The 12068-nt window shown below is 47.9% G+C and overlaps 1 protein-coding gene across 3 annotated transcripts in view; it reads left to right on the top strand.

Moving 5' to 3' along the window:
• The window catches only part of MAPK8 (mitogen-activated protein kinase 8), a 42209-nt gene that overhangs the window by 1933 nt on the left and 28208 nt on the right, over positions 1-12068 (top strand). The window lies entirely within an intron of this gene.

Consider the following 12068-nt stretch of genomic DNA (forward strand, 5'->3'; position numbering starts at 1 on the left):
TCATGTGGAAGAGTGGGGAATCAAACCTGGTCCCCCAGATTAGAGTCCACTGTTCCTGTGGAGGAACATGGAGACAAACCTGGTTCTTTAGATTAGAGTCTACTGTTTGTGTAGAGACTGTGGGAAATCAAACACAGTACTCCAAATTAGAGTCCACTGCTCGTGTGGAAGAAAAACGCCTGTGGCCTATCACAGCAGTTTTAACTGCATTCTGCTTGCGGTCCAAGGGATTCTTCTCCACCCATTGGTCTTTTAAAACTCAGACCTTCCAATATTTTCCTGGTCCCCTTAAACGGCTACCACCTCCTTTCAATACAGAGAAAGTCCAGGAAGCAGCTATGGATTAATTCAACGTTGAGGTTCTATCTTTCTGTGAGACAAGGTGTAGTCTGACACTTTACCCATTACATGACTTTGGCTCAAGCAGAGTATATAATGCTCTCCAGGGTATTTCTCAGCTTTTAAACTGATCCCTGGGGGAAAGCCGGCAGGAGCTGAAGTGACTTCAGTTCGGAATACAGTATCTATGGGGATGCAGACAGAGAGGGACGTTTTTCTATGTCAACCACATAACTATGTGCTTGTGATAAGTGATAGTGTCTACAAAGGGCTAGAGGGCAAAGCACATAAATCCCAGGTTAAGGACAGACAGGGTATATCTCATGCTATGGTAGAAGCCCAGCCGACCTAAAATGGGGGAGCTGGAGTACAGAGTTTTGAAGGAGGACATTGATATAGTAGGCATCACAGAGACATGGTGGAATGAGGAGAACCAGTGGGATGCTGTTATCCCAGGTTACAAGCTCTACAGGAAGGATAGGACAGAGGCGTGTGGGGTGGTTGTTGCCTCGTCAAAGAGAGCATAGTGTCACATAAAATAGACAATGCAAGGGGAGCTGATTCCCCTACAGAAGCACTGTGGATATCAATACCAGGTGTGAAGGATAGTCTAATATTAGGAATATATTATTGTCCCCCTGACCAAAGCACAAGAGAGTTCTGAGAGAAGGGAAAAGAAATTAGAGGCCAACAAAAAAGCAAAAGCATTGGTGGTAATGAGTGATTTTAACTATCCCCACATAAACTGGAAAAATGCATGTTCAGGTCATAGTAAGGAGAGAGCATTCCTGGATATGTTAAATGACTATGGCTTAGAGCAGATGGTTGTGGAACCAACCAGGGGAGAGGTGATCCTAGATCTAATTCTATCTGGAATCCAGGATCTGGTACAGGAAGTCAGTGTTGTTGAGTCAATAGGAAACAGCAACCACAATGCTGTCAGATTCAGTATCTCTGCGTGTGAGCAAGTGACAAATTTCTCAAAGATGAGGGGGTAGTGTGCAGGAAGCCGAAAGGGAAAATCAAAAGAGTGAAAACTGTCCAAAATGCTTGGAGGTTATTTAGAAACACAGTAATAAAAGCTCTGCTGGAATGTGTTCCGCAGGGTTAGGAAAGGCAGCACCCAGTCCAAAAGAAAGCCACCATGGTTAACAAGGGAGGTTGAGGAAATTATCAGAAAAAAGATGTCTTTTAGGAAATGGAAGTCCAACTTGACTGATGGAGAATACGAAAAGGAACACAAATGGTGGCAAAAGAAAAGCAAGTTAGCTGTAAGGGAGGCAAAAAAGGATTATGAAGAACGCATGGCTGCGAGCATCAAGACCAGCAACAAACAGTTCTTCAAGTACATCAAAGTAGGAAGTCAGCTAGGGAAGCAGTAGGCCCATTAGATAGCCGAAGGAACAAAAGGTGTGCTAAGGGACAGGGATGACAGAAGCTGGAGGAATGAATTCTCCGTCTTCACCCAAGAGGACGTGAGGAAAATTCCTGCACCTGAACCAAGCTTAGAAGGCGAATCCAAGGAACTAGCGAAGATAGTGGTAGACAAGGAAGAAGTTCTGGCAGCCATTGATAAACTAAATGCTACCAAATCCCCTGGCCCAGATTGCATTCACCCAGGAGTACTTAAAGAACTCAAGCATGAAATTGCTGATTTTCTCACTTTAATATGCAACTTATCCCTGAAATTGGCCTCCATCCGTGAAGACTGGAAGATGGCCAATGTCACACCAATCTTTAAGAAAGGATCTAGGGGGGGACCCAGGAAATTACAGGCCAGTCAGTTTGACATCTGTTCCTGATAGATTAGTAGAATCTGTCATTAAAGATAAAATAACATGTAGAAAAGCAAGACCTGCTGAGGAAGAGTCAGCATGGCTTTTGCAGAGGCAAGTCCTGCCTTACAAACTTACTAGAGTTCTTTGAGGGTGTAAACAGGCATGTGGATGGGAACCAGTGGACATTGTCTACTTGGATTTTTCAAAAGGCTTTTGACAAAGTTCCTCACCAGAGACTATTGAGAAAATTCAGCAATGAAGGAATAAGAGAGGAAGTCTTCGTATGGATTAAAAACTGGTTGAGAAACAGGAAGCAAGGGGTGAATGTAAATGGGAAGTTCTCACAATGGAGAGATGTAGGGATCCCAAGCATCCGTTTTGGGACCGGTGTTCTTTAACCTATTCATAAATGGAAGTGGGGTGGGTAGCGTGGTGACCAAGTTTGCGGATGATACCAAATTTTGTAGGGTGGTGATAACCACAAAGGATTGCTAAGAGCTCCAAGTGGACCTTGATAAATTAGGTGAGTGGGCTAAGAAATGGTAAATGCAGTTCAATGTAGCAAGTAATAAAAGTGATGTACATAGGGCAAAAATCCAAACTTACATACACACTACAGGCATCAGTGCTATCAGTGAATCAGGAAAGGGATTTGAAGCGTCTTAGTTGATAGTTCCAGAATGTCAGCACCAATGCATGGCGGTGACTGTGAAAAAGGTAAACTCTATGCTGAGGGATGATTAGGAAAGGAATTGATAATAATAAAAGCGGCAAAGATTGTCATGCCTTTATATAAAGCAGTGCGACCGCGCAGGTACTGTGTTCAGTTTGAGTCACCACATCTCAAAAAAGGATATCGAAGAGATAGAAAAGTGCAAAGAAGGGCAGGATGATTGAGGACTGGAGCACTTTTCCTTATGAGGAGAGCTGGGACTCTTTTTTAGTTTGGAAATGTCTGAAGGGGTGCGGTAAGTCTATAAAATTATGCATGGGGTAGAAAATGTTGACAGAGAGAAATTTTTCTCTCTCACAATACTAAAACCAGGGGGATACATTGAAAACACTGGGGGGGAAGAATTAGGACTAATAAAAGGAAACATTTCTTCACGCAACGTGTGAATGGTGTTTGGAATATGTTGCCACAGGAGGTGGTGATGGCCACTAACCTGGATAGCTTTAAAAAGGGCTTGGACAGATGTATGGAGGAGTTGATCTATGGCTACCAGTCTTGATCCTCCTTGATCTGAGGTTTCAAATGCCTTAGCAGACCAGGTGCTCAGGAGCAGCAGCAGCAGAAGGCCATTGCTTTCACATCCTGCATGTGAGCTCCCAAAGACACCTGGTGGACCACTGGGAGTAGCAGAGTGCTGGACTCGACGGACTCTGGTGTGATCCAGCAGGCTCTTTCTTATGTTCTTATACCCCCAGCTGCTTTTTTTTGTTACTGTGTCTGCCTAATTTCTAGAAGTTCCACATCTCTAAGCCAGAGCTTCCCTGTCCCTTAAAACGGGTGTAATGATACTAGTACTCTTGTTGACAGCTGCCCTATTATCCTTTTCCAAGGCTTGTCTGTTAAAATTATAACCCTTTTAAGGAAGGCACTGAAATGCAGCCCTGGCAACAAGTGACTCCAAATGCAGTGAATGAGATCCTTTTTCCCCTCTCTCAAAGCTTCCGGCCTGCTGCTCCCTTGAGTTGCCTTTCTAGGTATTTCCCACCTCACAACAATTTGCATTTTTTAATACTCTAAGAAGCAAATAGGTTTTTTGTTTGTTAGTTCTTAATTTTAAGCCATCTAAGTTGATATTGTGCATAAATTACTTTGGCTTTGAAGAGATGGGAATAGACAGTCAGTTTCTAAACCTGAATGTTGCTGCCCATCCTCTTGGAGGCTCCTCATTAGAACAGTAACAGAGCAAATTGTCAGCCTGCCCTCCAGGTGCACTCCCTACTTTAGCCCAATTATGCAGGCTGTCGGAGTGCCTCGGCTCAGTCCAGGAACGCAAAGGGGCCGAGGAGTTGAATTCTGGTACAGCATGATGGGTACAGCCACAAAGTGGCTGCTGCAGGAGGCGAAGCAAACCACAAAGTGGCCACCATGGCTTACTTTCAGTCACAAGATCCTTTGGCTGTTACAGTAGCGGCTGTCAAATCAATGCTTTTTAAAAACCTTCACAGCCAAGCAGAGGCCTTGCTGGGCAGACGCTCCACCTGGCCCTATCCACTTTCTAAAAAAACACTTAGTGTGCACCGGGAAAGGCGTTGGTGGGCACTCATGGGTACCATGTTGGGGACCTTTGGTCTAATATGTGAGGCACCATTAGGTAAGAGTCCAGAGGGACAGGCTTAAGTTCATTCTGAATAGATCTGATCACAGCTGACTAAATGTTCTGGGCTGAAGAAGCAGGCCAGATCCAGGGCTTTGTAGAGCTTGATGTATTGTAGGTGGGCCCCCTGCCATGTGCTGGTACTGGAGGGCTGCACAGTTGGCCCTCGGAGGTGAACAGTGAGATTCTGGGGCCTGGCTTAGTTGAGTCCCACTTGAGCACCTTATCCAGGCAGGTAAGGCTGTCCTTTTCAGGAATGTGTTTTGTTGTTCTCAGGCTAGGTGGAGGATTTTGTCTGGGGGAGCAGTACTGATGTTTTATGTTTTGTGAAGGGTTTGATTTTTTTAAATATCTAGGTAGCTTGAGTTGTCGAAACTGAGAAAAGGGGGATAAGATAAAACCTATGATGGAAAATTACCTTTGTACTGTATGTACTCAAATGCAAAACAATTTTTTTCCAGGTTTTGTCAGTAAAAAAAAGGATGGTTTGTCTTACGTTCATATACAACAGTGGTTGCCAACCTGGGGTACATGTACCCTCGGGGGTATGAAAAAAAAATTACATAATGAGTTTGCTAATATGGGGTACAGTTTTAGGGAAATGGGTTGCTTAGGGGTAGGCAAGTGAAAAAAGGTTGGGAACTGCTCACATACTACTTAGGGGAGAATCTGTAGCTCAGGGGCAGAGCATATACTTGGCATCCAGAAGCTCCCAGACTCAGTCCCTCCAGTATACCTCCAGTTAAATGGACCAGGCAACCTGTCATTTGTTGCATAGGAAGTTAATTCTCATTAAGAGTACTTTGATTTTTCTCCCCTTCACCTATTTTGTTCCTGGGGAAAAACTTGAGATACTATGTAAAACATTGGTGCTGTTAGTTCTATTTAGTAAATATAAATCAAGTAAACATGCCTAGGGTTGAGATACAATTTTCTATGCTGAAACTTATCAGTCAGTTTTAAGAGAAATAATTCTTATCTCACATTGGAGACTGAACTTTTAAATAGAATAGAATAGAATAGAATCTTTATTGGCCAAGTGTGATTGGACACACAAGGAATTTGTTTCCGGTGCATATGCTCTCACCGGAAAAAAAAAACCCGTTTGTTATTTTTTAAAACTATTTGAAGAGTTGGGTTTCAACCCAAGAGCTTCTGCATCTGAGTTGAGAAGACATTTTGGAAATGCAGATGTTTTCAACATCAGTGCTAATACATGAGGAGTAATTTAGACATTGCCCTCCCTGAGAACGATGCGTATCTCTTCCTTTTGCAACTGAGCCTAGATATGATACAGAACACAAGCTGGATCGTCTCCTGTGAATTTACTCTTTTATGGCTGTAGGTTTATGTCAAACCCTGAATCAGTGATCCGTCAGACTCTGTAACTTGATGGTTAAGAAGTCTTTGTCAGTAGATAAGAGGGGAAAAGGTAGGTAAGAGGAGAAAAGCTGGTTCTGCCAGAACCATCACACAGCCCCAGTATATCAATCCCCGTTATTCCTCCCCCCTCCCTAGCCCATAATGCCATCCCAGGCAACACAAGGTGTGAAGAGCAGGAACGTAAGATGAACCCAAAGTCGGAGGAATGAGAAAAAGACATTAGCTGTGAGATTCTCTTCCTGGGGGAAACTAAAGTTGTAAGGAATTCCATAGAAGCAGAAATAAAAGGCTCTTTGGTGAAAAAGACCGTTTATTCAGACATCTTAGAAAGCTCAAGTACACGCAGTGGCAGGAATGACACTTCCCGCCAGAAGCACAGGTTATAACTCTATTCATCCCATCCCCCTTCCTGCTTCCCATGGGAACGGAGTCCTCATCTCCCGCGCAGAGATAAAGTCTCCGCCGATGAAGCTGGCCCATCGCCCGGGCTGTGGAATGCACTCAAGGTTACTTTACCATCAACACCATTGAAACCTTACACTCTGCCTCCCTTAAAGCCCCTCCCAGGCTTATGCGGAAAGGCGGTGGAAAGCAGAAATAAGGGTGAAGTAATATTTCGGAATAAAACCCATTGATTATACCCAGAGGAATATCCCACCCAAGAGACTTCGTATGCAAGCGTTTGCGATTAAGCGAGAGTCCAGGATGGCGCCAATTTCGTAATGCTTGTGGCCATCAATAATAGTCGGTGGGGGCCTCTCCGGCGGTCGTGCCAGGCATCGGAAGCGGGGAGCCTCCTTTGAGCAAGCTGGAATGGAAGACAGGATGAATATTACTAAGAGAGTTAGGCAGATCCAATCGGCAGTGACATCATTAATCACTTTAGTAATCTGAAAAGGTCCCAATAATCTTTTGCCAAGTTTGGAAAAATTTATGCACGCCTCTGAGATTTTTAGTAGACAAATACACCTGCTTCACACGCAGAGGGAAATCCGAGCTGCGTTTATCCGCTTGCAGCTTTGGGAATCCTTAGCCTGTTGTAAGGCGGTCTGGACCGATTTCCACCTCTTCGCTAGGGATGAAATCCATTGTTGAAACTCTGGTGGGTCCAAAGCTGTCGGGTAGTTGTGGCAACGGCGGAAGGAGCCACCAGACACAATTTCAAGGGGGGGTTTCTTTGTACTCGCTATGAACCGTGATTAGTTATAGGCGATTCCGCGAACGAATGAGCTCGCACCAGTTGTCCTGGTGGTAGTTGGTGTAACAACGAAATACTGCTCTAGGGTTCTGTTAGTTCTCTCTCCGCCTCACCGCCACTTTGAACGCGTAGTAGGCGACCGGGCGCCCCTAACAACCCCAAAACGCCTTCCAGAACTTTGAAATGAATTGGGGCATGGGGTCGGAGACCACCTTTAACGGGGCGGAATGTAGACGGTAAACATGTTGAATGAACAGCCGCAACTTAGGAGCGGAGGGGATGGAAGCACACGGAATAAAATGGGCTTGTTTAGAAAATAAGTCCACCACCACCCACAAAACCGCAAGGTTGCCATGCTGACTGTCAGGCAAAGCTGTAATGAAATCCATGGAGCTGACTTCCCAAGGGCGGAGGCCACCGGGAGAGGTTTCAACAGCCCATGGGGCTTTCCCGAATGGTTTTGGCTTCTGCACAAACCGAGCAACCTTTAATATACTTCATCGTCCTTTAGCATTGCGCGCCACCAGAACTGACGGCGGAGCTAAATGCAGAGTTTTCAGAAAGCCAAAATGTCCAGCCGAAGCGGGCATCGTGGCAGGCTTCAAGAACCTGCTTGGCGGAGGTGGAGGCATCGACCAACATTCCCCCCCTCCAAACTCCATTCTCCAAACGCGGTGGGAGTCACTTTCCTCCGCTGGAGGCTCGCGGCAGCCCGCCTCCTCGAAGTTCCACTTGGGAAAGGAGAGACGAGAACTAGGAATGGGCTGATTGGAGGAGGAGTGGACGCTTTGAGACCGGGTGACAGCCAGCCCCAACTGGGAGGGGAGAGAACAGTGCGTGGAATGTCTCAGTAAGGCAGCTCCACCCCCCTCCCAGCGTAGGCGCCCAGCGTCCAGCCAGTTTATTATTGGTTTTCCCGGGAAAAAATGGACTGTAAAGAGAACGAGAAGAAATCGCCCAACGGAGTTGTTTCTGCGGACATCTTGAGGGGTGGAAAGAGCGGCCAGGTTTTTGTGATCCGACCAAACCTGAAAGGGGTGTTTAGCCCCTCCAGCCAGTGGCCAGAAGTGGAGAGTGCTACTTTGATGGCCGCCAGTCTCTTTATCCCCCTACAGTCCAGTTGAGTTCAGCACCAGAGAATTTCTTAGATAAATAAGCACCGCGGAACCAGCCTACCATCTTTATTTTTCTGCAACAGGGCTTGCCCCAAGTGCTGCTTTGTCCGAGGCATCCAATGCGTGAACCACAAACGGGAGATCTGGGTCTGGGTGCTTTAGGATAGGTTCGGTGGTAAAAGCAGACTTTTAAGAGTTGAAAGGCTGTTTGACACTCTTCAGACCAGGAAAGGGGCCGGGCTTGGCGGACAGTGGATCTTTTACCCTTAGTCGCATTAGAAGAGGTCTGTGAGAGGGAGGGTCAGTTCAAGGTGGGGTATAAAGTCACGATAGAAATTAGGCAAAACCAAGAAAGATTGAGTTCTTTATGCGGTTGGTGGGGGCAGAGCCATTGGAGGACCGCTATCAATTTTAGCAAGCAGGATCCATTTTCAAGCCCTCGGTGAGATCCGTAACCCAAATAATCAATGGAGGTCTGGTGAAAACAGCATTTGGAGAGTTTGGCAAAGAGAGAGTTAGTCGAGCAAAGCGTTTTGAAGCACCTCGAACCAATGTTTCATGTTCTCTATGGTTTGTGAATAAATTAAAAGCGTCATCTAAGTATACCACAACTCCCTTTGTATAATAAATCATGGAGAACCCGTCTGATAAGGGCCATAAAAGCCCCGGGGCCCCACTTTTAACCCGAATGGCATTATCAAAATTCAAACTGTCCAAACTTTGTGTTAAACGCGAGTCAAGTGTTCATAGCCTTCAGCAATTCTGACCCTGTAGTAAGCTTCTCTCAAGTCCAATTTAGTAAAATGCCTTTGCCCAGTGCATCTAAAAGGTCCTTGATCAAAGGCAAAGGATATTTATTGGACAGGAGACTGCATTGAGACCTCGATAATCTGTGCAAAGCCAGAAGACCCATCTTTTTCTTCACAAACAAAACGGGAGCAGCGGTGTGTGTTTGGTAGCTGTCAGATGAACCCGCGAAATAAGGTTCTTATCCAAGAAGGCACGGTTCCTTCTCCCCTCATTGGGGCTCATACGGTAGATTCTACCTTTGGGCAGTTAGCTCTGGTTGTATAACGATTTTGCAGTCAGTGTCTCTATGGGGTGGCAACTGATCGCGATTCTTGCTCCTGAAAACTCTGGCTAGATCATGGAATGCATGATTGGGATGCCAATAGAATCGGAACTGTCGCTGATGAAGCCAGGGGAGGGTGTCAGGAGAAGTTGGGTTTCCCCAATTCATGTGTTCACCGCAGGGACGGTCCGTGAATTCTAAGGTCTGTCCTGTCCAAATGAACTTTGGCTCATGTAACAATAACCATGGCATGCCCAAAACTATGGAGTTTTGCTACTGGCGCCAAAATAAAACTAATTTTCTCCCAATGGTCGGGCGCTAAAGTTGAGGAGAACCGGGTTGTGTTTTGAACTGGGCCGGTCCTTCGCTCCCGAGGGGCTGCCGTCCACACATTTGGGTGAATGGTATGGGCTTAGCCAGGGGAATTTGGTCCAGACCTAGCTCCTCTGCCACCTGGGGCCGTGATTAAGCAATGGGAGCAGCCAGAATCCACAAGGGCCGCAGGCTATAATGCGAGTGTGTTTAGCCCGGGGTTGGCCAGAAACGCTTTGACAGTAATGCCGGGCTGCCTTCACTCTCACCGTGGGAGTCGGACCCCATGTCCATGGGGGCTGAAGAAAGGCAAACAGCTGCTTCCCCTCACTCAGACGCGCCGATGACCAGCTTTAGACGAGCCCGCCGGAGGCGGCCCGATCTGCGTGATGGTGGCTTAGCAGATGGAGTCGATAGCTGGAGCGTTGGTTTTGTTGCGGGGACAGTTGGCGGCTAGATGACCTGGCCCTCCGCGAGTAAAGACACAATCCCAGTCGGCGACGCATGCTCAGAGGTGGTTTCGGTAGGGCGCTGGGCTTGGCTTGGTGGGCGGTGGCAGGTTTGGAAGGCGTGGGCCTCGACGCAGCGAAAGATTCCAAACGAGGCGCCACCTGGGATCCCAACTGGATCCAAATCTGCAATAATCTGGTACCGAATTAAAACACCGTTTCCATGGCGCGTCCCACAGCATCCGAGAAGTATTCATGATTTCATGCTCAGGCCACTCAGGAGGAAGTCGAGCCGCCGCCGCCTGAAGTCGCGGGCAGAATTCTGCAAGCGGTTGCCTTGCTGGATAGTTTTGATGGTGGGATAGCTTCATTCGGCGCTTGGATCTTTTGAGGCGCGGCAAAGCCCGGAAGATGCGGGCTGCGTCGCGAGAGTCTTCATCTTGCAAATCCAAAGAGTCACGAACCAGTCGGCTGCAGCTCCATCCAGGACTGAACCCGATGTCCCGGCATTTTAGCGCTCAGACCGGTATAAATCATCATAGTCTTCCAAGTGGGCATTGAGTTGCAAAATGAAGTAGGGAAGTTTGAAGCGGTCCCATCAAAGCACGGGCCGGGTATCGGGGCCTATGTGCGTAACCACCCGCAGCACCCTGCTGGGGCGGCGGTTCGCGGAGTTGGTTGAGCAGGTTGGGCAGGCAGCTGTTGCAGGGCCGGGGCTGGGAAGATTAAGCGTTTAGGTGGCAGGACCTGGGTGCGTAATGTTAGCCTCTGGCTCGGCATTATCGAAATAACAGCATAGACTCCAACTTGGGGCTTCCTGGTCTGCTGCCTCCTTAGCTCCCTCTCCAACGCGAGCCAGCTCCCCTCTCCTTGCGGGTCAATTCTGCATCCTGGTGCGCATGCAGAGCAGCTTTTTCGTTCCAATTTAGCCAGTTCATCCCGTTTAAAAGCTGCAGTGAGGCTCACTTTGCGATGCGCATAAGGCCTGAAACTACCTTTGGCGTTGCAGCTGTAAATCCAATCTGGAGTGTTCACAGGACCTTATCATGGACTGACAGATTCTGCATATGTGCCGTTGGAGGCGCATCTTTGGCACGGTCCAACTTCGAGTTGGACTTCTTTTACGTTGCTGGTCGGTCCCTCTGGAACTCGCTACTTGCTGCAACTGTGCCGGTTCCTCCTCCCCATAGCTGAAGATTCCGCGGTTCCATGCTGCTTAGGCATCGCGATTAAGCCCCACTTCCTCATCCCAGTCCTCTCGATGGGAGAGGGAACAGATCCGGCTGGGAATGCAGGCTTTCTTCGGACTCTTCGTGCGTCTGGACAGCTGAGACACCGGTGGTAGCCCGGTGGCTTCCCGGGGGGTACCTCAGAGTGCGGTGGCAGGATCCAGGGGTCCGATTGGAAGACGGTGCGGATACCCCTCAATCCCAGGTTTAGTCCCAGTGTCCTTCGAGACGGGCCCCAGTGCTGTGCCGGTGGTTCTTTGGGAGCATCGCGAACCAGGAATGTCGCTCAATGGATTCCTGGAGTTTGCACATATGAAAGGTGGTCAGGCCGTCTCTCCATGACAGGTTGCATCTGAGGTTTGTAATCCACCACAGCGGGTAGAGATCCGATCCACAGGCCTTTCGATCAGGCAAGCGCCCAAAGCGACTCATGTAAGTCCCCATGGTGCGTCGCCACGTCCCTCGCTCCAACGGAGTAAAGGAAGACTTCGTGCTGTCCCCGAGGGCGGAAAGGAGCCGCAGCAGGCCCGTTCTCTACCGGTTCCTCCAGATCCAGAAGGGAAGGTCGAGCCCTCTTTGGGGCTACCTGTGACCTTCCGCCAATATCTCAACCTCTCCCATGTCGAGACACTAGAGGTCCACTGCACTAGTAAGATAGATGGATTAAGGATTCCTGCCACAATGTAAGGAATTCCATAGAAGCAGAAATAAAAGGCTCTTTGTGGTGAAAAGACCGCTTATTCAGAACATCTGGCTGGAGGTACGCGGTGGGAATGACACTTCCCGCCAGAAGCGCCAGGTTATAACTCTATTCATCCCATCCCCCTGCTTCCCTATGGGAGCGGGTCCTCATCTCAGCAGCGCCC

This window comes from Sphaerodactylus townsendi, linkage group LG08, assembly GCF_021028975.2.
Source record: "Sphaerodactylus townsendi isolate TG3544 linkage group LG08, MPM_Stown_v2.3, whole genome shotgun sequence".
Taxonomy (NCBI): domain Eukaryota; kingdom Metazoa; phylum Chordata; class Lepidosauria; order Squamata; family Sphaerodactylidae; genus Sphaerodactylus; species Sphaerodactylus townsendi.